Source organism: Triturus cristatus, chromosome 8 (assembly GCF_964204655.1).
Source record: "Triturus cristatus chromosome 8, aTriCri1.1, whole genome shotgun sequence".
NCBI lineage: Eukaryota > Metazoa > Chordata > Amphibia > Caudata > Salamandridae > Triturus > Triturus cristatus.
The window spans coordinates 736,308,716-736,334,988 of record NC_140591.1 but is presented as its reverse complement, the minus strand read 5'-3'; the positions used below and the strand labels follow the sequence as shown (position 1 = coordinate 736,334,988).

The 26,273-nt window shown below is 41.7% G+C and overlaps 16 non-coding genes across 16 annotated transcripts; all 16 read right to left on the bottom strand.

Annotated features, from left to right (window-relative positions):
- Positions 1-1,219: 1,219 nt before the first annotated feature.
- On the bottom strand, positions 1,220-1,292 carry TRNAV-CAC (transfer RNA valine (anticodon CAC)). Its single transcript has one exon. It is a non-coding gene; the product is annotated as a tRNA-Val (tRNA).
- Positions 1,293-1,564: 272 nt separating this feature from the next.
- Positions 1,565-1,636, bottom strand: TRNAP-UGG (transfer RNA proline (anticodon UGG)). Its single transcript has one exon. It is a non-coding gene; the product is annotated as a tRNA-Pro (tRNA).
- A 1,980-nt stretch (positions 1,637-3,616) lies between these two features.
- Positions 3,617-3,689, bottom strand: TRNAV-CAC (transfer RNA valine (anticodon CAC)). The gene has a single exon. It is a non-coding gene; the product is annotated as a tRNA-Val (tRNA).
- A 272-nt stretch (positions 3,690-3,961) lies between these two features.
- TRNAP-UGG (transfer RNA proline (anticodon UGG)) lies at positions 3,962-4,033 on the bottom strand. The gene has a single exon. It is a non-coding gene; the product is annotated as a tRNA-Pro (tRNA).
- Positions 4,034-6,358: 2,325 nt separating this feature from the next.
- On the bottom strand, positions 6,359-6,430 carry TRNAP-UGG (transfer RNA proline (anticodon UGG)). The gene has a single exon. It is a non-coding gene; the product is annotated as a tRNA-Pro (tRNA).
- A 1,970-nt stretch (positions 6,431-8,400) lies between these two features.
- On the bottom strand, positions 8,401-8,473 carry TRNAV-CAC (transfer RNA valine (anticodon CAC)). The gene has a single exon. It is a non-coding gene; the product is annotated as a tRNA-Val (tRNA).
- A 272-nt stretch (positions 8,474-8,745) lies between these two features.
- On the bottom strand, positions 8,746-8,817 carry TRNAP-UGG (transfer RNA proline (anticodon UGG)). Its single transcript has one exon. It is a non-coding gene; the product is annotated as a tRNA-Pro (tRNA).
- A 4,379-nt stretch (positions 8,818-13,196) lies between these two features.
- TRNAV-CAC (transfer RNA valine (anticodon CAC)) lies at positions 13,197-13,269 on the bottom strand. Its single transcript has one exon. It is a non-coding gene; the product is annotated as a tRNA-Val (tRNA).
- Positions 13,270-13,541: 272 nt separating this feature from the next.
- TRNAP-UGG (transfer RNA proline (anticodon UGG)) lies at positions 13,542-13,613 on the bottom strand. The gene has a single exon. It is a non-coding gene; the product is annotated as a tRNA-Pro (tRNA).
- Positions 13,614-15,938: 2,325 nt separating this feature from the next.
- TRNAP-UGG (transfer RNA proline (anticodon UGG)) lies at positions 15,939-16,010 on the bottom strand. Its single transcript has one exon. It is a non-coding gene; the product is annotated as a tRNA-Pro (tRNA).
- A 1,970-nt stretch (positions 16,011-17,980) lies between these two features.
- Positions 17,981-18,053, bottom strand: TRNAV-CAC (transfer RNA valine (anticodon CAC)). The gene has a single exon. It is a non-coding gene; the product is annotated as a tRNA-Val (tRNA).
- A 272-nt stretch (positions 18,054-18,325) lies between these two features.
- On the bottom strand, positions 18,326-18,397 carry TRNAP-UGG (transfer RNA proline (anticodon UGG)). The gene has a single exon. It is a non-coding gene; the product is annotated as a tRNA-Pro (tRNA).
- A 1,983-nt stretch (positions 18,398-20,380) lies between these two features.
- TRNAV-CAC (transfer RNA valine (anticodon CAC)) lies at positions 20,381-20,453 on the bottom strand. Its single transcript has one exon. It is a non-coding gene; the product is annotated as a tRNA-Val (tRNA).
- Positions 20,454-20,725: 272 nt separating this feature from the next.
- TRNAP-UGG (transfer RNA proline (anticodon UGG)) lies at positions 20,726-20,797 on the bottom strand. Its single transcript has one exon. It is a non-coding gene; the product is annotated as a tRNA-Pro (tRNA).
- A 1,984-nt stretch (positions 20,798-22,781) lies between these two features.
- On the bottom strand, positions 22,782-22,854 carry TRNAV-CAC (transfer RNA valine (anticodon CAC)). Its single transcript has one exon. It is a non-coding gene; the product is annotated as a tRNA-Val (tRNA).
- Positions 22,855-23,126: 272 nt separating this feature from the next.
- TRNAP-UGG (transfer RNA proline (anticodon UGG)) lies at positions 23,127-23,198 on the bottom strand. Its single transcript has one exon. It is a non-coding gene; the product is annotated as a tRNA-Pro (tRNA).
- Positions 23,199-26,273: the final 3,075 nt, after the last annotated feature.

Genomic DNA, 26,273 nt, shown 5'->3' with positions numbered 1-26,273 from the left:
AAGCAGTGCTTATTCCTCACTTGCTCAAATGTCCTTCCTGTCCAGAAAGCTCTGATTAAGCATGCTTATTTTCTTTTTCTGGGATATTTTAAATTGTTTCGCTGTCCAGTCTGTGGCAGTAGAAAGCTGCTTATGATGCCAGGTTTTGATGAATCCCCAAGGTACAAGTACAGAGGAATATATCAGTCTCTAGGATATGGAACTTTTAGCTAACACATCACAATATGTGATGCTTGCCAAGAAAACACTACATTCTGGAGCGCTGATGATCAGAACATTCTGCTCCTGAAGGATAGAAAAGACAGCTTGATTGAAATAAAGTCTGTTTATATTGACGCTCTCTCTCTCCCTATATATACATACATGCGTACACACACACACACAGGTATGTCATGCATTTCTTCAGATTTGTTTCAACCATTTACCATTTATTGGAGAATCCCTACTTTTCAAGTGACTGCAAATGAAGTCATCTCTGGCACTTTTTGTGCAAAGTAAGAGACACACATGACACCTTTTTATAAAAGTCATCGGTTTCTTTGTTACTGTGTACTTTCAAAGCATGGGGCTTTCACACGTCAGGTAAACCTGATTACCACTACACAACAAAAGCAGATGCAGCTTTCTTATCTATGTCGTGATAGAACAGTTGTGAATTGAGTAGAAGAAGGGCCCTGATGTGATACTTATTACATGCAGCCTGTAAGATAGTCAAACATGCAGGCTAAGAAGGAAGATGCAAATATAAATGTATTAGAAAAACACCTAAAGGCGAGTGATATGCTTTCATTCATGCATGGCTAGGAAAAATCGCCATACTGTTGCAAACATTCTTACACCACCAACTGGAAATAAATGATTCTGACATTAAACGTAAAGGTGACAATGCATTTGTATCATCACCTTGAGAAGGATCATCTTGGAATTGAGCCGAGGGCCTCTGCACTCAAAGCCAGAAACACTCCACTAAAATAAGATTCCTGTTGGTGCCAACAATTCTCCATGTTAATGCTTGTTCTAGGTGAGCAGTGAACCGATTGCAGGGCTCTTTTGAAAGCAAGGTCTGAGAACCAACAGATACATCCACACGCCGATTACTTTAGTGTTTTGAGAGAATTCCCTTTCTTGGAACGAGATTGCATGAAATAATCTTCAGGGCTTGGACAATTCCATGGCAAAACGGCACCTATCAACATTGTAGCCAACACAATATAACAACTGTTTCTGCCCGGTTTCGAACCGGGGACCTTTCGCGTGTGAGGCGAACGTGATAACCACTACACTACAGAAACAGATACCTACAGTTGATTTTTCTGTAATGAAACTGCTCCGAACTGGCTATTCCATGGGCCTCTGGCTTTAGATTTCTTTCATGCAACCTGCCCGACATCCCTAGCTGAACGCTCGTACATGCCATGCAAGACCAGATGTTTGGTATTAGCTCAGACTGGGCAGGGCTGAAGCATGAGACTCTAGCAAAGAATTATCCACTACTGCAAAGAAAAAATTGATGTTGGTTTTGAAACGCAAACTTCAAAACAACTTGAAAAGAGTACCAAGAAAAGGGCTCGTCCGGGATTTGAACCCGGGACCTCTCGCACCCAAAGCGAGAATCATACCCCTAGACCAACGAGCCCTCAAAATCCTCTTACCTCTCAAAAGCTAATACCGGCTCTAAGCCCGCAATGAAGATCATGCTGGTATCTTTATGATGCTTGGTCTGTGAATACGCATGAAAGTCAGTCTCAACTTACCCTTTCTCAAACGATAGCACTATCATTTACAAGTGTCTCCTTTTATTCCGTCCCAGCTTTGGACACGTCTTACAGGAAGTCAGCCCTTATTTATATATTTCTGCAGTGGCTGAAGCTTAATGAGAAAGAGTAACAAGTTGTTCATAACAACATAAGAAACACATTGTGCATTTTCTCTCAAATACTCCTTCACTTTGTGCCAAAAAAAATACCAAGGTGAATACCTAGGCCACAGATTCAAGCTAAAGATCTTCCTGCTGAATGCAAGGCGCAATAAAAACTGCATATCGCTGGACTAAAGCATTCCTTGCATAGCCTCTAACATCATAACATAACTGAGCTGCTAGCAGCAAGCTAACCAATACCTTTCTGAAATGAGAATGACATGTGCTTATCTGCTCAATCAGTGCTCAATTTAGCTCGATCAGGCGAGATTTAGAAAAGGTGGAAAGGGTCCAAGTGGATGCTCCTTCCTTTTTAGGGTAGGTCCTGCTGACTATCATAGGATTGCTTGTAAAAGTGGCCAGGGTCAGAGGAAAAGCTGCCAACACTTCTTAGCGTTCTCTATAGATGCAGCCATTTTCTGTGACTGTAATTTCGGCCTTTTCCCAGAAGTCTCTATTCTGCCTATGCAAATTAACAAAAGCAGTGCTTATTCCTCACTTGCTCAAATGTCCTTCCTGTCCAGAAAGCTCTGATTAAGCATGCTTATTTTCTTTTTCTGGGATATTTTAAATTGTTTCGCTGTCCAGTCTGTGGCAGTAGAAAGCTGCTTATGATGCCAGGTTTTGATGAATCCCCAAGGTACAAGTACAGAGGAATATATCAGTCTCTAGGATATGGAACTTTTAGCTAACACATCACAATATGTGATGCTTGCCAAGAAAACACTACATTCTGGAGCGCTGATGATCAGAACATTCTGCTCCTGAAGGATAGAAAAGACAGCTTGATTGAAATAAAGTCTGTTTATATTGACGCTCTCTCTCTCCCTATATATACATACATGCGTACACACACACACACAGGTATGTCATGCATTTCTTCAGATTTGTTTCAACCATTTACCATTTATTGGAGAATCCCTACTTTTCAAGTGACTGCAAATGAAGTCATCTCTGGCACTTTTTGTGCAAAGTAAGAGACACACATGACACCTTTTTATAAAAGTCATCGGTTTCTTTGTTACTGTGTACTTTCAAAGCATGGGGCTTTCACACGTCAGGTAAACCTGATTACCACTACACAACAAAAGCAGATGCAGCTTTCTTATCTATGTCGTGATAGAACAGTTGTGAATTGAGTAGAAGAAGGGCCCTGATGTGATACTTATTACATGCAGCCTGTAAGATAGTCAAACATGCAGGCTAGGAAGGAAGATGCAAATATCAATGTATTAGAAAAACACCTAAAGGCGAGTGATATGCTTTCATTCATGCATGGCTAGGAAAAATCGCCATACTGTTGCAAACATTCTTACACCACCAACTGGAAATAAATGATTCTGACATTAAACGTAAAGGTGACAATGCATTTGTATCATCACCTTGAGAAGGATCATCTTGGAATTGAGCCGAGGGCCTCTGCACTCAAAGCCAGAAACACTCCACTAAAATAAGATTCCTGTTGGTGCCAACAATTCTCCATGTTAATGCTTGTTCTAGGTGAGCAGTGAACCGATTGCAGGGCTCTTTTGAAAGCAAGGTCTGAGAACCAACAGATACATCCATACGCTGATTACTTTAGTGTTTTGAGAGAATTCCCTTTCTTGGAACGAGATTGCATGAAATAATCTTCAGGGCTTGGACAATTCCATGGCAAAACGGCACCTATCAACATTGTAGCCAACACAATATAACAACTGTTTCTGCCCGGTTTCGAACCGGGGACCTTTCGCGTGTGAGGCGAACGTGATAACCACTACACTACAGAAACAGATACCTACAGTTGATTTTTCTGTAATGAAACTGCTCCGAACTGGCTATTCCATGGGCCTCTGGCTTTAGATTTCTTTCATGCAACCTGCCCGACATCCCTAGCTGAACGCTCGTACATGCCATGCAAGACCAGATGTTTGGTATTAGCTCAGACTGGGCAGGGCTGAAGCATGAGACTCTAGCAAAGAATTATCCACTACTGCAAAGAAAAAATTTATGTTGGTTTTGAAACGCAAACTTCAAAACAACTTGAAAAGAGTACCAAGAAAAGGGCTCGTCCGGGATTTGAACCCGGGACCTCTCGCACCCAAAGCGAGAATCATACCCCTAGACCAACGAGCCCTCAAAATCCTCTTACCTCTCAAAAGCTAATACCGGCTCTAAGCCCGCAATGAAGATCATGCTGGTATCTTTATGATGCTTGGTCTGTGAATACGCATGAAAGTCAGTCTCAACTTACCCTTTCTCAAACGATAGCACTATCATTTACAAGTGTCTCCTTTTATTCCGTCCCAGCTTTGGACACGTCTTACAGGAAGTCAGCCCTTATTTATATATTTCTGCAGTGGCTGAAGCTTAATGAGAAAGAGTAACAAGTTGTTCATAACAACATAAGAAACACATTGTGCATTTTCTCTCAAATACTCCTTCACTTTGTGCCAAAAAAAATACCAAGGTGAATACCTAGGCCACAGATTCAAGCTAAAGATCTTCCTGCTGAATGCAAGGCGCAATAAAAACTGCATATCGCTGGACTAAAGCATTCCTTGCATAGCCTCTAACATCATAACATAACTGAGCTGCTAGCAGCAAGCTAACCAATACCTTTCTGAAAAGAGAATGACATGTGCTTATCTGCTCAATCAGTGCTCAATTTAGCTCGATCAGGCGAGATTTAGAAAAGGTGGAAAGTGTCCAAGTGGATGCCCCTTCCTTTTTAGGGTAGGTCCTGCTGACTATCATAGGATTGCTTGTAAAAGTGGCCAGGGTCAGAGGAAAAGCTGCCAACACTTCTTAGCGTTCTCTATAGATGCAGCCATTTTCTGTGACTGTAATTTCGGCCTTTTCCCAGAAGTCTCTATTCTGCCTATGCAAATTAACAAAAGCAGTGCTTATTCCTCACTTGCTCAAATGTCCTTCCTGTCCAGAAAGCTCTGATTAAGCATGCTTATTTTCTTTTTCTGGGATATTTTAAATTGTTTCGCTGTCCAGTCTGTGGCAGTAGAAAGCTGCTTATGATGCCAGGTTTTGATGAATCCCCAAGGTACAAGTACAGAGGAATATATCAGTCTCTAGGATATGGAACTTTTAGCTAACACATCACAATATGTGATGCTTGCCAAGAAAACACTACATTCTGGAGCGCTGATGATCAGAACATTCTGCTCCTGAAGGATAGAAAAGACAGCTTGATTGAAATAAAGTCTGTTTATATTGACGCTCTCTCTCTCCCTATATATACATACATGCGTACACACACACACACAGGTATGTCATGCATTTCTTCAGATTTGTTTCAACCATTTACCATTTATTGGAGAATCCCTACTTTTCAAGTGACTGCAAATGAAGTCATCTCTGGCACTTTTTGTGCAAAGTAAGAGACACACATGACACCTTTTTATAAAAGTCATCGGTTTCTTTGTTACTGTGTACTTTCAAAGCATGGGGCTTTCACACGTCAGGTAAACCTGATTACCACTACACAACAAAAGCAGATGCAGCTTTCTTATCTATGTCGTGATAGAACAGTTGTGAATTGAGTAGAAGAAGGGCCCTGATGTGATACTTATTACATGCAGCCTGTAAGATAGTCAAACATGCAGGCTAGGAAGGAAGATGCAAATATCAATGTATTAGAAAAACACCTAAAGGCGAGTGATATGCTTTCATTCATGCATGGCTAGGAAAAATCGCCATACTGTTGCAAACATTCTTACACCACCAACTGGAAATAAATGATTCTGACATTAAACGTAAAGGTGACAATGCATTTGTATCATCACCTTGAGAAGGATCATCTTGGAATTGAGCCGAGGGCCTCTGCACTCAAAGCCAGAAACACTCCACTAAAATAAGATTCCTGTTGGTGCCAACAATTCTCCATGTTAATGCTTGTTCTAGGTGAGCAGTGAACCGATTGCAGGGCTCTTTTGAAAGCAAGGTCTGAGAACCAACAGATACATCCACACGCCGATTACTTTAGTGTTTTGAGAGAATTCCCTTTCTTGGAACGAGATTGCATGAAATAATCTTCAGGGCTTGGACAATTCCATGGCAAAACGGCACCTATCAACATTGTAGCCAACACAATATAACAACTGTTTCTGCCCGGTTTCAAACCGGGGACCTTTCGCGTGTGAGGCAAACGTGATAACCACTACACTACAGAAACAGATACCTACAGTTGATTTTTCTGTAATGAAACTGCTCCGAACTGGCTATTCCATGGGCCTCTGGCTTTAGATTTCTTTCATGCAACCTGCCCGACATCCCTAGCTGAACGCTCGTACATGCCATGCAAGACCAGATGTTTGGTATTAGCTCAGACTGCGCAGGCCTGAAGCATGAGACTCTAGCAAAGAATTATCCACTACTGCAAAGAAAAAATTGATGTTGGTTTTGAAACGCAAACTTCAAAACAACTTGAAAAGAGTACCAAGAAAAGGGCTCGTCCGGGATTTGAACCCGGGACCTCTCGCACCCAAAGCGAGAATCATACCCCTAGACCAACGAGCCCTCAAAATCCTCTTACCGCTCAAAAGCTAATACCGGCTCTAAGCCCGCAATGAAGATCATGCTGGTATCTTTATGATGCTTGGTCTGTGAATACGCATGAAAGTCAGTCTCAACTTACCCTTTCTCAAACGATAGCACTATCATTTACAAGTGTCTCCTTTTATTCCGTCCCAGCTTTGGACACGTCTTACAGGAAGTCAGCCCTTATTTATATATTTCTGCAGTGGCTGAAGCTTAATGAGAAAGAGTAACAAGTTGTTCATAATAACATAAGAAACACATTGTGCATTTTCTCTCAAATACTCCTTCACTTTGTGCCAAAAGAAATACCAAGGTGAATACCTAGGCCACAGATTCAAGCGAAAGATCTTCCTGGTGAAGGCAAGGCGCAATAAAAACTGCATATCGCTGGACTAAAGCATTCCTTGCATAGCCTCTAACATCATAACATAACTGAGCTGCTAGCAGCAAGCTAACCAATACCTTTCTGAAATGAGAATGACATGTGCTTATCTGCTCAATCAGTGCTCAATCAGGCGAGATTTAGAAAAGGTGGAAAGGGTCCAAGTGGATGCCCCTTCCTTTTTAGGGTGGGTCCTGCTGACTATCATAGGATTGCTTGTAAAAGTGGTCAGGGTCAGAGGAAAAGCTGCCAACACTTCTTAGCGTTCTCTATAGATGCAGCCATTTTCTGTGACTGTAATTTCGGCCTTTTCCCAGAAGTCTCTATTCTGCCTATGCAAATTAACAAAAGCAGTGCTTATTCCTCACTTGCTCAAAGGTCCTTCCTGTCCAGAAAGCTCTGATTAAGCATGCTTATTTTCTTTTTCTGGGATATTTTAAATTGTTTCGCTGTCCAGTCTGTGGCAGTAGAAAGCTGCTTATGATGCCAGGTTTTGATGAATCCCCAAGGTACAAGTACAGAGGAATATATCAGTCTCTAGGATATGGAACTTTTAGCTAACACATCACAATATGTGATGCTTGCCAAGAAAACACTACATTCTGGAGCGCTGATGATCAGAACATTCTGCTCCTGAAGGATAGAAAAGACAGCTTGATTGAAATAAAGTCTGTTTATATTGACGCTCTCTCTCTCCCTATATATACATACATGCGTACACACACACACACAGGTATGTCATGCATTTCTTCAGATTTGTTTCAACCATTTACCATTTATTGGAGAATCCCTACTTTTCAAGTGACTGCAAATGAAGTCATCTCTGGCACTTTTTGTGCAAAGTAAGAGACGCACATGACACCTATTTATAAAAGTCATCGGTTTCTTTGTTACTGTGTACTTTCAAAGCATGGGGCTTTCACACGTCAGGTAAACCTGATTACCACTACACAACAAAAGCAGATGCAGCTTTCTTATCTATGTCGTGATAGAACAGTTGTGAATTGAGTAGAAGAAGGGCCCTGATGTGATACTTATTACATGCAGCCTGTAAGATAGTCAAACATGCAGGCTAGGAAGGAAGATGCAAATATCAATGTATTAGAAAAACACCTAAAGGCGAGTGATATGCTTTCATTCATGCATGGCTAGGAAAAATCGCCATACTGTTGCAAACATTCTTACACCACCAACTGGAAATAAATGATTCTGACATTAAACGTAAAGGTGACAATGCATTTGTATCATCACCTTGAGAAGGATCATCTTGGAATTGAGCCGAGGGCCTCTGCACTCAAAGCCAGAAACACTCCACTAAAATAAGATTCCTGTTGGTGCCAACAATTCTCCATGTTAATGCTTGTTCTAGGTGAGCAGTGAACCGATTGCAGGGCTCTTTTGAAAGCAAGGTCTGAGAACCAACAGATACATCCACACGCTGATTACTTTAGTGTTTTGAGAGAATTCCCTTTCTTGGAACGAGATTGCATGAAATAATCTTCAGGGCTTGGACAATTCCATGGCAAAACGGCACCTATCAACATTGTAGCCAACACAATATAACAACTGTTTCTGCCCGGTTTCGAACCGGGGACCTTTCGCGTGTGAGGCGAACGTGATAACCACTACACTACAGAAACAGATACCTACAGTTGATTTTTCTGTAATGAAACTGCTCCGAACTGGCTATTCCATGGGCCTCTGGCTTTAGATTTCTTTCATGCAACCTGCCCGACATCCCTAGCTGAACGCTCGTACATGCCATGCAAGACCAGATGTTTGGTATTAGCTCAGACTGGGCAGGGCTGAAGCATGAGACTCTAGCAAAGAATTATCCACTACTGCAAAGAAAAAATTGATGTTGGTTTTGAAACGCAAACTTCAAAACAACTTGAAAAGAGTACCAAGAAAAGGGCTCGTCCGGGATTTGAACCCGGGACCTCTCGCACCCAAAGCGAGAATCATACCCCTAGACCAACGAGCCCTCAAAATCCTCTTACCTCTCAAAAGCTAATAACGGCTCTAAGCCCGCAATGAAGATCATGCTGGTATCTTTATGATGCTTGGTCTGTGAATACGCATGAAAGTCAGTCTCAACTTACCCTTTCTCAAACGATAGCACTATCATTTACAAGTGTCTCCTTTTATTCCGTCCCAGCTTTGGACACGTCTTACAGGAAGTCAGCCCTTATTTATATATTTCTGCAGTGGCTGAAGCTTAATGAGAAAGAGTAACAAGTTGTTCATAACAGCATAAGAAACACATTGTGCATTTTCTCTCAAATACTCCTTCACTTTGTGCCAAAAGAAATACCAAGGTGAATACCTAGGCCACAGATTCAAGCTAAAGATCTTCCTGCTGAATGCAAGGCGCAATAAAAACTGCATATCGCTGGACTAAAGCATTCCTTGCATAGCCTCTAACATCATAACATAACTGAGCTGCTAGCAGCAAGCTAACCAATACCTTTCTGAAATGAGAATGACATGTGCTTATCTGCTCAATCAGTGCTCAATTGGCTCGATCAGGCGAGATTTAGAAAAGGTGGAAAGGGTCCAAGTGGATGCCCCTTCCTTTTTAGGGTGGGTCCTGCTGACTATCATAGGATTGCTTGTAAAAGTGGCCAGGGCCAGAGGAAAAGCTGCCAACACTTCTTAGCGTTCTCTATAGATGCAGCCATTTTCTGTGACTGTAATTTCGGCCTTTTCCCAGAAGTCTCTATTCTGCCTATGCAAATTAACAAAAGCAGTGCTTATTCCTCACTTGCTCAAATGTCCTTCCTGTCCAGAAAGCTCTGATTAAGCATGCTTATTTTCTTTTTCTGGGATATTTTAAATTGTTTCGCTGTCCAGTCTGTGGCAGTAGAAAGCTGCTTATGATGCCAGGTTTTGATGAATCCCCAAGGTACAAGTACAGAGGAATATATCAGTCTCTAGGATATGGAACTTTTAGCTAACACATCACAATATGTGATGCTTGCCAAGAAAACACTACATTCTGGAGCGCTGATGATCAGAACATTCTGCTCCTGAAGGATAGAAAAGACAGCTTGATTGAAATAAAGTCTGTTTATATTGACGCTCTCTCTCTCCCTATATATACATACATGCGTACACACACACACACACACAGGTATGTCATGCATTTCTTCAGATTTGTTTCAACCATTTACCATTTATTGGAGAATCCCTACTTTTCAAGTGACTGCAAATGAAGTCATCTCTGGCACTTTTTGTGCAAAGTAAGAGACACACATGACACCTTTTTATAAAAGTCATCGGTTTCTTTGTTACTGTGTACTTTCAAAGCATGGGGCTTTCACACGTCAGGTAAACCTGATTACCACTACACAACAAAAGCAGATGCAGCTTTCTTATCTATGTCGTGATAGAACAGTTGTGAATTGAGTAGAAGAAGGGCCCTGATGTGATACTTATTACATGCAGCCTGTAAGATAGTCAAACATGCAGGCTAGGAAGGAAGATGCAAATATCAATGTATTAGAAAAACACCTAAAGGCGAGTGATATGCTTTCATTCATGCATGGCTAGGAAAAATCGCCATACTGTTGCAAACATTCTTACACCACCAACTGGAAATAAATGATTCTGACATTAAACGTAAAGGTGACAATGCATTTGTATCATCACCTTGAGAAGGATCATCTTGGAATTGAGCCGAGGGCCTCTGCACTCAAAGCCAGAAACACTCCACTAAAATAAGATTCCTGTTGGTGCCAACAATTCTCCATGTTAATGCTTGTTCTAGGTGAGCAGTGAACCGATTGCAGGGCTCTTTTGAAAGCAAGGTCTGAGAACCAACAGATACATCCATACGCTGATTACTTTAGTGTTTTGAGAGAATTCCCTTTCTTGGAACGAGATTGCATGAAATAATCTTCAGGGCTTGGACAATTCCATGGCAAAACGGCACCTATCAACATTGTAGCCAACACAATATAACAACTGTTTCTGCCCGGTTTCGAGCCGGGGACCTTTCGCGTGTGAGGCGAACGTGATAACCACTACACTACAGAAACAGATACCTACAGTTGATTTTTCTGTAATGAAACTGCTCCGAACTGGCTATTCCATGGGCCTCTGGCTTTAGATTTCTTTCATGCAACCTGCCCGACATCCCTAGCTGAACGCTCGTACATGCCATGCAAGACCAGATGTTTGGTATTAGCTCAGACTGGGCAGGGCTGAAGCATGAGACTCTAGCAAAGAATTATCCACTACTGCAAAGAAAAAATTGATGTTGGTTTTGAAACGCAAACTTCAAAACAACTTGAAAAGAGTACCAAGAAAAGGGCTCGTCCGGGATTTGAACCCAGGACCTCTCGCACCCAAAGCGAGAATCATACCCCTAGACCAACGAGCCCTGAAAATCCTCTTACCTCTCAAAAGCTAATAACGGCTCTAAGCCCGCAATGAATATCATGCTGGTATCTTTATGATGCTTGGTCTGTGAATACGCATGAAAGTCAGTCTCAACTTACCCTTTCTCAAACGATAGCACTATCATTTACAAGTGTCTCCTTTTATTCCGTCCCAGCTTTGGACACGTCTTACAGGAAGTCAGCCCTTATTTATATATTTCTGCAGTGGCTGAAGCTTAATGAGAAAGAGTAACAAGTTGTTCATAACAGCATAAGAAACACATTGTGCATTTTCTCTCAAATACTCCTTCACTTTGTGCCAAAAGAAATACCAAGGTGAATACCTAGGCCACAGATTCAAGCTAAAGATCTTCCTGCTGAATGCAAGGCGCAATAAAAACTGCATATCGCTGGACTAAAGCATTCCTTGCATAGCCTCTAACATCATAACATAACTGAGCTGCTAGCAGCAAGCTAACCAATACCTTTCTGAAATGAGAATGACATGTGCTTATCTGCTCAATCAGTGCTCAATTGGCTCGATCAGGCGAGATTTAGAAAAGGTGGAAAGGGTCCAAGTGGATGCCCCTTCCTTTTTAGGGTGGGTCCTGCTGACTATCATAGGATTGCTTGTAAAAGTGGCCAGGGTCAGAGGAAAAGCTGCCAACACTTCTTAGCGTTCTCTATAGATGCAGCCATTTTCTGTGACTGTAATTTCGGCCTTTTCCCAGAAATCTCTATTCTGCCTATGCAAATTAACAAAAGCAATGCTTATTCCTCACTTGCTCAAATGTCCTTCCTGTCCAGAAAGCTCTGATTAAGCATGCTTATTTTCTTTTTCTGGGATATTTTAAATTGTTTCGCTGTCCAGTCTGTGGCAGTAGAAAGCTGCTTATGATGCCAGGTTTTGATGAATCCCCAAGGTACAAGTACAGAGGAATATATCAGTCTCTAGGATATGGAACTTTTAGCTAACACATCACAATATGTGATGCTTGCCAAGAAAACACTACATTCTGGAGCGCTGATGATCAGAACATTCTGCTCCTGAAGGATAGAAAAGACAGCTTGATTGAAATAAAGTCTGTTTATATTGACGCTCTCTCTCTCCCTATATATACATACATGCGTACACACACACACACAGGTATGTCATGCATTTCTTCAGATTTGTTTCAACCATTTACCATTTATTGGAGAATCCCTACTTTTCAAGTGACTGCAAATGAAGTCATCTCTGGCACTTTTTGTGCAAAGTAAGAGACACACATGACACCTTTTTATAAAAGTCATCGGTTTCTTTGTTACTGTGTACTTTCAAAGCATGGGGCTTTCACACGTCAGGTAAACCTGATTACCACTACACAACAAAAGCAGATGCAGCTTTCTTATCTATGTCGTGATAGAACAGTTGTGAATTGAGTAGAAGAAGGGCCCTGATGTGATACTTATTACATGCAGCCTGTAAGATAGTCAAAAATGCAGGCTAAGAAGGAAGATGCAAATATCAATGTATTAGAAAAACACCTAAAGGCGAGTGATATGCTTTCATTCATGCATGGCTAGGAAAAATCGCCATACTGTTGCAAACATTCTTACACCACCAACTGGAAATAAATGATTCTGACATTAAACGTAAAGGTGACAATGCATTTGTATCATCACCTTGAGACGGATCATCTTGGAATTGAGCCGAGGGCCTCTGCACTCAAAGCCAGAAACACTCCACTAAAATAAGATTCCTGTTGGTGCCAACAATTCTCCATGTTAATGCTTGTTCTAGGTGAGCAGTGAACCGATTGCAGGGCTCTTTTGAAAGCAAGGTCTGAGAACCAACAGATACATCCACACGCCGATTACTTTAGTGTTTTGAGAGAATTCCCTTTCTTGGAACGAGATTGCATGAAATAATCTTCAGGGCTTGGACAATTCCATGGCAAAACGGCACCTATCAACATTGTAGCCAACACAATATAACAACTGTTTCTGCCCGGTTTCGAACCGGGGACCTTTCGCGTGTGAGGCGAACGTGATAACCACTACACTACAGAAACAGATACCTACAGTTGATTTTTCTGTAATGAAACTGCTCCGAACTGGCTATTCCATGGGCCTCTGGCTTTAGATTTCTTTCATGCAACCTGCCCGACATCCCTAGCTGAACGCTCGTACATGCCATGCAAGACCAGATGTTTGGTATTAGCTCAGACTGGGCAGGGCTGAAGCATGAGACTCTAGCAAAGAATTATCCACTACTGCAAAGAAAAAATTGATGTTGGTTTTGAAACGCAAACTTCAAAACAACTTGAAAAGAGTACCAAGAAAAGGGCTCGTCCGGGATTTGAACCCGGGACCTCTCGCACCCAAAGCGAGAATCATACCCCTAGACCAACGAGCCCTCAAAATCCTCTTACCTCTCAAAAGCTAATACCGGCTCTAAGCCCGCAATGAAGATCATGCTGGTATCTTTATGATGCTTGGTCTGTGAATACGCATGAAAGTCAGTCTCAACTTACCCTTTCTCAAACGATAGCACTATCATTTACAAGTGTCTCCTTTTATTCCGTCCCAGCTTTGGACACGTCTTACAGGAAGTCAGCCCTTATTTATATATTTCTGCAGTGGCTGAAGCTTAATGAGAAAGAGTAACAAGTTGTTCACAACAACATAAGAAACACATTGTGCATTTTCTCTCAAATACTCCTTCACTTTGTGCCAAAAAAAATACCAAGGTGAATACCTAGGCCACAGATTCAAGCTAAAGATCTTCCTGCTGAATGCAAGGCGCAATAAAAACTGCATATCGCTGGACTAAAGCATTCCTTGCATAGCCTCTAACATCATAACATAACTGAGCTGCTAGCAGCAAGCTAACCAATACCTTTCTGAAATGAGAATGACATGTGCTTATCTGCTCAATCAGTGCTCAATTTAGCTCGATCAGGCGAGATTTAGAAAAGGTGGAAAGGGTCCAAGTGGATGCCCCTTCCTTTTTAGGGTAGGTCCTGCTGACTATCATAGGATTGCTTGTAAAAGTGGCCAGGGTCAGAGGAAAAGCTGCCAACACTTCTTAGCGTTCTCTATAGATGCAGCCATTTTCTGTGACTGTAATTTCGGCCTTTTCCCAGAAGTCTCTATTCTGCCTATGCAAATTAACAAAAGCAGTGCTTATTCCTCACTTGCTCAAATGTCCTTCCTGTCCAGAAAGCTCTGATTAAGCATGCTTATTTTCTTTTTCTGGGATATTTTAAATTGTTTCGCTGTCCAGTCTGTGGCAGTAGAAAGCTGCTTATGATGCCAGGTTTTGATGAATCCCCAAGGTACAAGTACAGAGGAATATATCAGTCTCTAGGATATGGAACTTTTAGCTAACACATCACAATATGTGATGCTTGCCAAGAAAACACTACATTCTGGAGCGCTGATGATCAGAACATTCTGCTCCTGAAGGATAGAAAAGACAGCTTGATTGAAATAAAGTCTGTTTATATTGACGCTCTCTCTCTCCCTATATATACATACATGCGTACACACACACACACAGGTATGTCATGCATTTCTTCAGATTTGTTTCAACCATTTACCATTTATTGGAGAATCCCTACTTTTCAAGTGACTGCAAATGAAGTCATCTCTGGCACTTTTTGTGCAAAGTAAGAGACACACATGACACCTTTTTATAAAAGTCATCGGTTTCTTTGTTACTGTGTACTTTCAAAGCATGGGGCTTTCACACGTCAGGTAAACCTGATTACCACTACACAACAAAAGCAGATGCAGCTTTCTTATCTATGTCGTGATAGAACAGTTGTGAATTGAGTAGAAGAAGGGCCCTGATGTGATACTTATTACATGCAGCCTGTAAGATAGTCAAACATGCAGGCTAGGAAGGAAGATGCAAATATCAATGTATTAGAAAAACACCTAAAGGCGAGTGATATGCTTTCATTCATGCATGGCTAGGAAAAATCGCCATACTGTTGCAAACATTCTTACACCACCAACTGGAAATAAATGATTCTGACATTAAACGTAAAGGTGACAATGCATTTGTATCATCACCTTGAGAAGGATCATCTTGGAATTGAGCCGAGGGCCTCTGCACTCAAAGCCAGAAACACTCCACTAAAATAAGATTCCTGTTGGTGCCAACAATTCTCCATGTTAATGCTTGTTCTAGGTGAGCAGTGAACCGATTGCAGGGCTCTTTTGAAAGCAAGGTCTGAGAACCAACAGATACATCCACACGCCGATTACTTTAGTGTTTTGAGAGAATTCCCTTTCTTGGAACGAGATTGCATGAAATAATCTTCAGGGCTTGGACAATTCCATGGCAAAACGGCACCTATCAACATTGTAGCCAACACAATATAACAACTGTTTCTGCCCGGTTTCAAACCGGGGACCTTTCGCGTGTGAGGCAAACGTGATAACCACTACACTACAGAAACAGATACCTACAGTTGATTTTTCTGTAATGAAACTGCTCCGAACTGGCTATTCCATGGGCCTCTGGCTTTAGATTTCTTTCATGCAACCTGCCCGACATCCCTAGCTGAACGCTCGTACATGCCATGCAAGACCAGATGTTTGGTATTAGCTCAGACTGGGCAGGGCTGAAGCATGAGACTCTAGCAAAGAATTATCCACTACTGCAAAGAAAAAATTGATGTTGGTTTTGAAACGCAAACTTCAAAACAACGTGAAAAGAGTACCAAGAAAAGGGCTCGTCCGGGATTTGAACCCGGGACCTCTCGCACCCAAAGCGAGAATCATACCCCTAGACCAACGAGCCCTCAAAATCCTCTTACCGCTCAAAAGCTAATACCGGCTCTAAGCCCGCAATGAAGATCATGCTGGTATCTTTATGATGCTTGGTCTGTGAATACGCATGAAAGTCAGTCTCAACTTACCCTTTCTCAAACGATAGCACTATCATTTACAAGTGTCTCCTTTTATTCCGTCCCAGCTTTGGACACGTCTTACAGGAAGTCAGCCCTTATTTATATATTTCTGCAGTGGCTGAAGCTTAATGAGAAAGAGTAACAAGTTGTTCATAATAACATAAGAAACACATTGTGCATTTTCTCTCAAATACTCCTTCACTTTGTGCCAAAAGAAATACCAAGGTGAATACCTAGGCCACAGATTCAAGCGAAAGATCTTCCTGGTGAAGGCAAGGCGCAATAAAAACTGCATATCGCTGGACTAAAGCATTCCTTGCATAGCCTCTAACATCATAACATAACTGAGCTGCTAGCAGCAAGCTAACCAATACCTTTCTGAAATGAGAATGACATGTGCTTATCTGCTCAATCAGTGCTCAATCAGGCGAGATTTAGAAAAGGTGGAAAGGGTCCAAGTGGATGCCCCTTCCTTTTTAGGGTGGGTCCTGCTGACTATCATAGGATTGCTTGTAAAAGTGGTCAGGGTCAGAGGAAAAGCTGCCAACACTTCTTAGCGTTCTCTATAGATGCAGCCATTTTCTGTGACTGTAATTTCGGCCTTTTCCCAGAAGTCTCTATTCTGCCTATGCAAATTAACAAAAGCAGTGCTTATTCCTCACTTGCTCAAAGGTCCTTCCTGTCCAGAAAGCTCTGATTAAGCATGCTTATTTTCTTTTTCTGGGATATTTTAAATTGTTTCGCTGTCCAGTCTGTGGCAGTAGAAAGCTGCTTATGATGCCAGGTTTTGATGAATCCCCAAGGTACAAGTACAGAGGAATATATCAGTCTCTAGGATATGGAACTTTTAGCTAACACATCACAATATGTGATGCTTGCCAAGAAAACACTACATTCTGGAGCGCTGATGATCAGAACATTCTGCTCCTGAAGGATAGAAAAGACAGCTTGATTGAAATAAAGTCTGTTTATATTGACGCTCTCTCTCTCCCTATATATACATACATGCGTACACACACACACACAGGTATGTCATGCATTTCTTCAGATTTGTTTCAACCATTTACCATTTATTGGAGAATCCCTACTTTTCAAGTGACTGCAAATGAAGTCATCTCTGGCACTTTTTGTGCAAAGTAAGAGACGCACATGACACCTATTTATAAAAGTCATCGGTTTCTTTGTTACTGTGTACTTTCAAAGCATGGGGCTTTCACACGTCAGGTAAACCTGATTACCACTACACAACAAAAGCAGATGCAGCTTTCTTATCTATGTCGTGATAGAACAGTTGTGAATTGAGTAGAAGAAGGGCCCTGATGTGATACTTATTACATGCAGCCTGTAAGATAGTCAAACATGCAGGCTAGGAAGGAAGATGCAAATATCAATGTATTAGAAAAACACCTAAAGGCGAGTGATATGCTTTCATTCATGCATGGCTAGGAAAAATCGCCATACTGTTGCAAACATTCTTACACCACCAACTGGAAATAAATGATTCTGACATTAAACGTAAAGGTGACAATGCATTTGTATCATCACCTTGAGAAGGATCATCTTGGAATTGAGCCGAGGGCCTCTGCACTCAAAGCCAGAAACACTCCACTAAAATAAGATTCCTGTTGGTGCCAACAATTCTCCATGTTAATGCTTGTTCTAGGTGAGCAGTGAACCGATTGCAGGGCTCTTTTGAAAGCAAGGTCTGAGAACCAACAGATACATCCACACGCTGATTACTTTAGTGTTTTGAGAGAATTCCCTTTCTTGGAACGAGATTGCATGAAATAATCTTCAGGGCTTGGACAATTCCATGGCAAAACGGCACCTATCAACATTGTAGCCAACACAATATAACAACTGTTTCTGCCCGGTTTCGAACCGGGGACCTTTCGCGTGTGAGGCGAACGTGATAACCACTACACTACAGAAACAGATACCTACAGTTGATTTTTCTGTAATGAAACTGCTCCGAACTGGCTATTCCATGGGCCTCTGGCTTTAGATTTCTTTCATGCAACCTGCCCGACATCCCTAGCTGAACGCTCGTACATGCCATGCAAGACCAGATGTTTGGTATTAGCTCAGACTGGGCAGGGCTGAAGCATGAGACTCTAGCAAAGAATTATCCACTACTGCAAAGAAAAAATTGATGTTGGTTTTGAAACGCAAACTTCAAAACAACTTGAAAAGAGTACCAAGAAAAGGGCTCGTCCGGGATTTGAACCCGGGACCTCTCGCACCCAAAGCGAGAATCATACCCCTAGACCAACGAGCCCTCAAAATCCTCTTACCTCTCAAAAGCTAATAACGGCTCTAAGCCCGCAATGAAGATCATGCTGGTATCTTTATGATGCTTGGTCTGTGAATACGCATGAAAGTCAGTCTCAACTTACCCTTTCTCAAACGATAGCACTATCATTTACAAGTGTCTCCTTTTATTCCGTCCCAGCTTTGGACACGTCTTACAGGAAGTCAGCCCTTATTTATATATTTCTGCAGTGGCTGAAGCTTAATGAGAAAGAGTAACAAGTTGTTCATAACAGCATAAGAAACACATTGTGCATTTTCTCTCAAATACTCCTTCACTTTGTGCCAAAAGAAATACCAAGGTGAATACCTAGGCCACAGATTCAAGCTAAAGATCTTCCTGCTGAATGCAAGGCGCAATAAAAACTGCATATCGCTGGACTAAAGCATTCCTTGCATAGCCTCTAACATCATAACATAACTGAGCTGCTAGCAGCAAGCTAACCAATACCTTTCTGAAATGAGAATGACATGTGCTTATCTGCTCAATCAGTGCTCAATTGGCTCGATCAGGCGAGATTTAGAAAAGGTGGAAAGGGTCCAAGTGGATGCCCCTTCCTTTTTAGGGTGGGTCCTGCTGACTATCATAGGATTGCTTGTAAAAGTGGCCAGGGTCAGAGGAAAAGCTGCCAACACTTCTTAGCGTTCTCTATAGATGCAGCCATTTTCTGTGACTGTAATTTCGGCCTTTTCCCAGAAATCTCTATTCTGCCTATGCAAATTAACAAAAGCAATGCTTATTCCTCACTTGCTCAAATGTCCTTCCTGTCCAGAAAGCTCTGATTAAGCATGCTTATTTTCTTTTTCTGGGATATTTTAAATTGTTTCGCTGTCCAGTCTGTGGCAGTAGAAAGCTGCTTATGATGCCAGGTTTTGATGAATCCCCAAGGTACAAGTACAGAGGAATATATCAGTCTCTAGGATATGGAACTTTTAGCTAACACATCACAATATGTGATGCTTGCCAAGAAAACACTACATTCTGGAGCGCTGATGATCAGAACATTCTGCTCCTGAAGGATAGAAAAGACAGCTTGATTGAAATAAAGTCTGTTTATATTGACGCTCTCTCTCTCCCTATATATACATACATGCGTACACACACACACACACACAGGTATGTCATGCATTTCTTCAGATTTGTTTCAACCATTTACCATTTATTGGAGAATCCCTACTTTTCAAGTGACTGCAAATGAAGTCATCTCTGGCACTTTTTGTGCAAAGTAAGAGACACACATGACACCTTTTTATAAAAGTCATCGGTTTCTTTGTTACTGTGTACTTTCAAAGCATGGGGCTTTCACACGTCAGGTAAACCTGATTACCACTACACAACAAAAGCAGATGCAGCTTTCTTATCTATGTCGTGATAGAACAGTTGTGAATTGAGTAGAAGAAGGGCCCTGATGTGATACTTATTACATGCAGCCTGTAAGATAGTCAAACATGCAGGCTAAGAAGGAAGATGCAAATATCAATGTATTAGAAAAACACCTAAAGGCGAGTGATATGCTTTCATTCATGCATGGCTAGGAAAAATCGCTATACTGTTGCAAACATTCTTACACCACCAACTGGAAATAAATGATTCTGACATTAAACGTAAAGGTGACAATGCATTTGTACCATCACCTTGAGAAGGATCATCTTGGAATTGAGCCGAGGGCCTCTGCACTCAAAGCCAGAAACACTCCACTAAAATAAGATTCCTGTTGGTGCCAACAATTCTCCATGTTAATGCTTGTTCTAGGTGAGCAGTGAACCGATTGCAGGGCTCTTTTGAAAGCAAGGTCTGAGAACCAACAGATACATCCACACGCCGATTACTTTAGTGTTTTGAGAGAATTCCCTTTCTTGGAACGAGATTGCATGAAATAATCTTCAGGGCTTGGACAATTCCATGGCAAAACGGCACCTATCAACATTGTAGCCAACACAATATAACAACTGTTTCTGCCCGGTTTCGAACCGGGGACCTTTCGCGTGTGAGGCGAACGTGATAACCACTACACTACAGAAACAGATACCTACAGTTGATTTTTCTGTAATGAAACTGCTCCGAACTGGCTATTCCATGGGCCTCTGGCTTTAGATTTCTTTCATGCAACCTGCCCGACATCCCTAGCTGAACGCTCGTACATGCCATGCAAGACCAGATGTTTGGTATTAGCTCAGACTGGGCAGGGCTGAAGCATGAGACTTTAGCAAAGAATTATCCACTACTGCAAAGAAAAAATTGATGTTGGTTTTGAAACGCAAACTTCAAAACAACTTGAAAAGAGTACCAAGAAAAGGGCTCGTCCGGGATTTGAACCCGGGACCTCTCGCACCCAAAGCGAGAATCATACCCCTAGACCAACGAGCCCTCAAAATCCTCTTACCTCTCAAAAGCTAATACCGGCTCTAAGCCCGCAATGAAGATCATGCTGGTATCTTTATGATGCTTGGTCTGTGAATACGCATGAAAGTCAGTCTCAACTTACCCTTTCTCAAACGATAGCACTATCATTTACAAGTGTCTCCTTTTATTCCGTCCCAGCTTTGGACACGTCTTACAGGAAGTCAGCCCTTATTTATATATTTCTGCAGTGGCTGAAGCTTAATGAGAAAGAGTAACAAGTTGTTCATAACAACATAAGAAACACATTGTGCATTTTCTCTCAAATACTCCTTCACTTTGTGCCAAAAGAAATACCAAGGTGAATACCTAGGCCACAGATTCAAGCTAAAGATCTTCCTGCTGAATGCAAGGCGGAATAAAAACTGCATATCGCTGGACTAAAGCATTCCTTGCATAGCCTCTAACATCATAACATAACTGAGCTGCTAGCAGCAAGCTAACCAATACCTTTCTGAAATGAGAATGACATGTGCTTATCTGCTCAATCAGTGCTCAATCAGGCTTGATCAGGCGAGATTTAGAAAAGGTGGAAAGGGTCCAAGTGGATGCCCCTTCCTTTTTAGGGTGGGTCCTGCTGACTATCATAGGATTGCTTGTAAAAGTGGCCAGGGTCAGAGGAAAAGCTGCCAACACTTCTTAGCGTTCTCTATAGATGCAGCCATTTTCTGTGACTGTAATTTCGGCCTTTTCCCAGAAGTCTCTATTCTGCCTATGCAAATTAACAAAAGCAGTGCTTATTCCTCACTTGCTCAAATGTCCTTCCTGTCCAGAAAGCTCTGATTAAGCATGCTTATTTTCTTTTTCTGGGATATTTTAAATTGTTTCGCTGTCCAGTCTGTGGCAGTAGAAAGCTGCTTATGATGCCAGGTTTTGATGAATCCCCAAGGTACAAGTACAGAGGAATATATCAGTCTCTAGGATATGGAACTTTTAGCTAACACATCACAATATGTGATGCTTGCCAAGAAAACACTACATTCTGGAGCGCTGATGATCAGAACATTCTGCTCCTGAAGGATAGAAAAGACAGCTTGATTGAAATAAAGTCTGTTTATATTGACGCTCTCTCTCTCCCTATATATACATACATGCGTACACACACACACACACACAGGTATGTCATGCATTTCTTCAGATTTGTTTCAACCATTTACCATTTATTGGAGAATCCCTACTTTTCAAGTGACTGCAAATGAAGTCATCTCTGGCACTTTTTGTGCAAAGTAAGAGACACACATGACACCTTTTTATAAAAGTCATCGGTTTCTTTGTTACTGTGTACTTTCAAAGCATGGGGCTTTCACACGTCAGGTAAACCTGATTACCACTACACAACAAAAGCAGATGCAGCTTTCTTATCTATGTCGTGATAGAACAGTTGTGAATTGAGTAGAAGAAGGGCCCTGATGTGATACTTATTACATGCAGCCTGTAAGATAGTCAAACATGCAGGCTAAGAAGGAAGATGCAAATATCAATGTATTAGAAAAACACCTAAAGGCGAGTGATATGCTTTCATTCATGCATGGCTAGGAAAAATCGCTATACTGTTGCAAACATTCTTACACCACCAACTGGAAATAAATGATTCTGACATTAAACGTAAAGGTGACAATGCATTTGTACCATCACCTTGAGAAGGATCATCTTGGAATTGAGCCGAGGGCCTCTGCACTCAAAGCCAGAAACACTCCACTAAAATAAGATTCCTGTTGGTGCCAACAATTCTCCATGTTAATGCTTGTTCTAGGTGAGCAGTGAACCGATTGCAGGGCTCTTTTGAAAGCAAGGTCTGAGAACCAACAGATACATCCACACGCCGATTACTTTAGTGTTTTGAGAGAATTCCCTTTCTTGGAACGAGATTGCATGAAATAATCTTCAGGGCTTGGACAATTCCATGGCAAAACGGCACCTATCAACATTGTAGCCAACACAATATAACAACTGTTTCTGCCCGGTTTCGAACCGGGGACCTTTCGCGTGTGAGGCAAACGTGATAACCACTACACTACAGAAACAGATACCTACAGTTGATTTTTCTGTAATGAAACTGCTCCGAACTGGCTATTCCATGGGCCTCTGGCTTTAGATTTCTTTCATGCAACCTGCCCGACATCCCTAGCTGAACGCTCGTACATGCCATGCAAGACCAGATGTTTGGTATTAGCTCAGACTGGGCAGGGCTGAAGCATGAGACTCTAGCAAAGAATTATCCACTACTGCAAAGAAAAAATTGATGTTGGTTTTGAAACGCAAACTTCAAAACAACTTGAAAAGAGTACCAAGAAAAGGGCTCGTCCGGGATTTGAACCCGGGACCTCTCGCACCCAAAGCGAGAATCATACCCCTAGACCAACGAGCCCTCAAAATCCTCTTACCTCTCAAAAGCTAATACCGGCTCTAAGCCCGCAATGAAGATCATGCTGGTATCTTTATGATGCTTGGTCTGTGAATACGCATGAAAGTCAGTCTCAACTTACCCTTTCTCAAACGATAGCACTATCATTTACAAGTGTCTCCTTTTATTCCGTCCCAGCTTTGGACACGTCTTACAGGAAGTCAGCCCTTATTTATATATTTCTGCAGTGGCTGAAGCTTAATGAGAAAGAGTAACAAGTTGTTCATAACAACATAAGAAACACATTGTGCATTTTCTCTCAAATACTCCTTCACTTTGTGCCAAAAGAAATACCAAGGTGAATACCTAGGCCACAGATTCAAGCTAAAGATCTTCCTGCTGAATGCAAGGCGCAATAAAAACTGCATATCGCTGGACTAAAGCATTCCTTGCATAGCCTCTAACATCATAACATAACTGAGCTGCTAGCAGCAAGCTAACCAATACCTTTCTGAAATGAGAATGACATGTGCTTATCTGCTCAATCAGTGCTCAATCAGGCTCGATCAGGCGAGATTTAGAAAAGGTGGAAAGGGTCCAAGTGGATGCCCCTTCCTTTTTAGGGTGGGTCCTGCTGACTATCATAGGATTGCTTGTAAAAGTGGCCAGGGTCAGAGGAAAAGCTGCCAACACTTCTTAGCGTTCTCTATAGATGCAGCCATTTTCTGTGACTGTAATTTCGGCCTTTTCCCAGAAGTCTCTATTCTGCCTATGCAAATTAACAAAAGCAGTGCTTATTCCTCACTTGCTCAAATGTCCTTCCTGTCCAGAAAGCTCTGATTAAGCATGCTTATTTTCTTTTTCTGGGATATTTTAAATTGTTTCGCTGTCCAGTCTGTGGCAGTAGAAAGCTGCTTATGATGCCAGGTTTTGATGAATCCCCAAGGTACAAGTACAGAGGAATATATCAGTCTCTAGGATATGGAACTTTTAGCTAACACATCACAATATGTGATGCTTGCCAAGAAAACACTACATTCTGGAGCGCTGATGATCAGAACATTCTGCTCCTGAAGGATAGAAAAGACAGCTTGATTGAAATAAAGTCTGTTTATATTGACGCTCTCTCTCTCCCTATATATACATACATGCGTACACACACACACACAGGTATGTCATGCATTTCTTCAGATTTGTTTCAACCATTTACCATTTATTGGAGAATCCCTACTTTTCAAGTGACTGCAAATGAAGTCATCTCTGGCACTTTTTGTGCAAAGTAAGAGACACACATGACACCTTTTTATAAAAGTCATCGGTTTCTTTGTTACTGTGTACTTTCAAAGCATGGGGCTTTCACACGTCAGGTAAACCTGATTACCACTACACAACAAAAGCAGATGCAGCTTTCTTATCTATGTCGTGATAGAACAGTTGTGAATTGAGTAGAAGAAGGGCCCTGATGTGATACTTATTACATGCAGCCTGTAAGATAGTCAAACATGCAGGCTAGGAAGGAAGATGCAAATATCAATGTATTAGAAAAACACCTAAAGGCGAGTGATATGCTTTCATTCATGCATGGCTAGGAAAAATCGCCATACTGTTGCAAACATTCTTACACCACCAACTGGAAATAAATGATTCTGACATTAAACGTAAAGGTGACAATGCATTTGTATCATCACCTTGAGAAGGATCATCTTGGAATTGAGCCGAGGGCCTCTGCACTCAAAGCCAGAAACACTCCACTAAAATAAGATTCCTGTTGGTGCCAACAATTCTCCATGTTAATGCTTGTTCTAGGTGAGCAGTGAACCGATTGCAGGGCTCTTTTGAAAGCAAGGTCTGAGAACCAACAGATACATCCACACGCCGATTACTTTAGTGTTTTGAGAGAATTCCCTTTCTTGGAACGAGATTGCATGAAATAATCTTCAGGGCTTGGACAATTCCATGGCAAAACGGCACCTATCAACATTGTAGCCAACACAATATAACAACTGTTTCTGCCCGGTTTCAAACCGGGGACCTTTCGCGTGTGAGGCAAACGTGATAACCACTACACTACAGAAACAGATACCTACAGTTGATTTTTCTGTAATGAAACTGCTCCGAACTGGCTATTCCATGGGCCTCTGGCTTTAGATTTCTTTCATGCAACCTGCCCGACATCCCTAGCTGAACGCTCGTACATGCCATGCAAGACCAGATGTTTGGTATTAGCTCAGACTGGGCAGGGCTGAAGCATGAGACTCTAGCAAAGAATTATCCACTACTGCAAAGAAAAAATTGATGTTGGTTTTGAAACGCAAACTTCAAAACAACTTGAAAAGAGTACCAAGAAAAGGGCTCGTCCGGGATTTGAACCCGGGACCTCTCGCACCCAAAGTGAGAATCATACCCCTAGACCAACGAGCCCTCAAAATCCTCTTACCTCTCAAAAGCTAATACCGGCTCTAAGCCCGCAATGAAGATCATGCTGGTATCTTTATGATGCTTGGTCTGTGAATACGCATGAAAGTCAGTCTCAACTTACCCTTTCTCAAACGATAGCACTATCATTTACAAGTGTCTCCTTTTATTCCGTCCCAGCTTTGGACACGTCTTACAGGAAGTCAGCCCTTATTTATATATTTCTGCAGTGGCTGAAGCTTAATGAGAAAGAGTAACAAGTTGTTCATAACAACATAAGAAACACATTGTGCATTTTCTCTCAAATACTCCTTCACTTTGTGCCAAAAGAAATACCAAGGTGAATACCTAGGCCACAGATTCAAGCTAAAGATCTTCCTGCTGAATGCAAGGCGCAATAAAAACTGCATATCGCTGGACTAAAGCATTCCTTGCATAGCCTCTAACATCATAACATAACTGAGCTGCTAGCAGCAAGCTAACCAATACCTTTCTGAAATGAGAATGACATGTGCTTATCTGCTCAATCAGTGCTCAATTTAGCTCGATCAGGCGAGATTTAGAAAAGGTGGAAAGTGTCCAAGTGGATGCCCCTTCCTTTTTAGGGTAGGTCCTGCTGACTATCATAGGATTGCTTGTAAAAGTGGCCAGGGTCAGAGGAAAAGCTGCCAACACTTCTTAGCG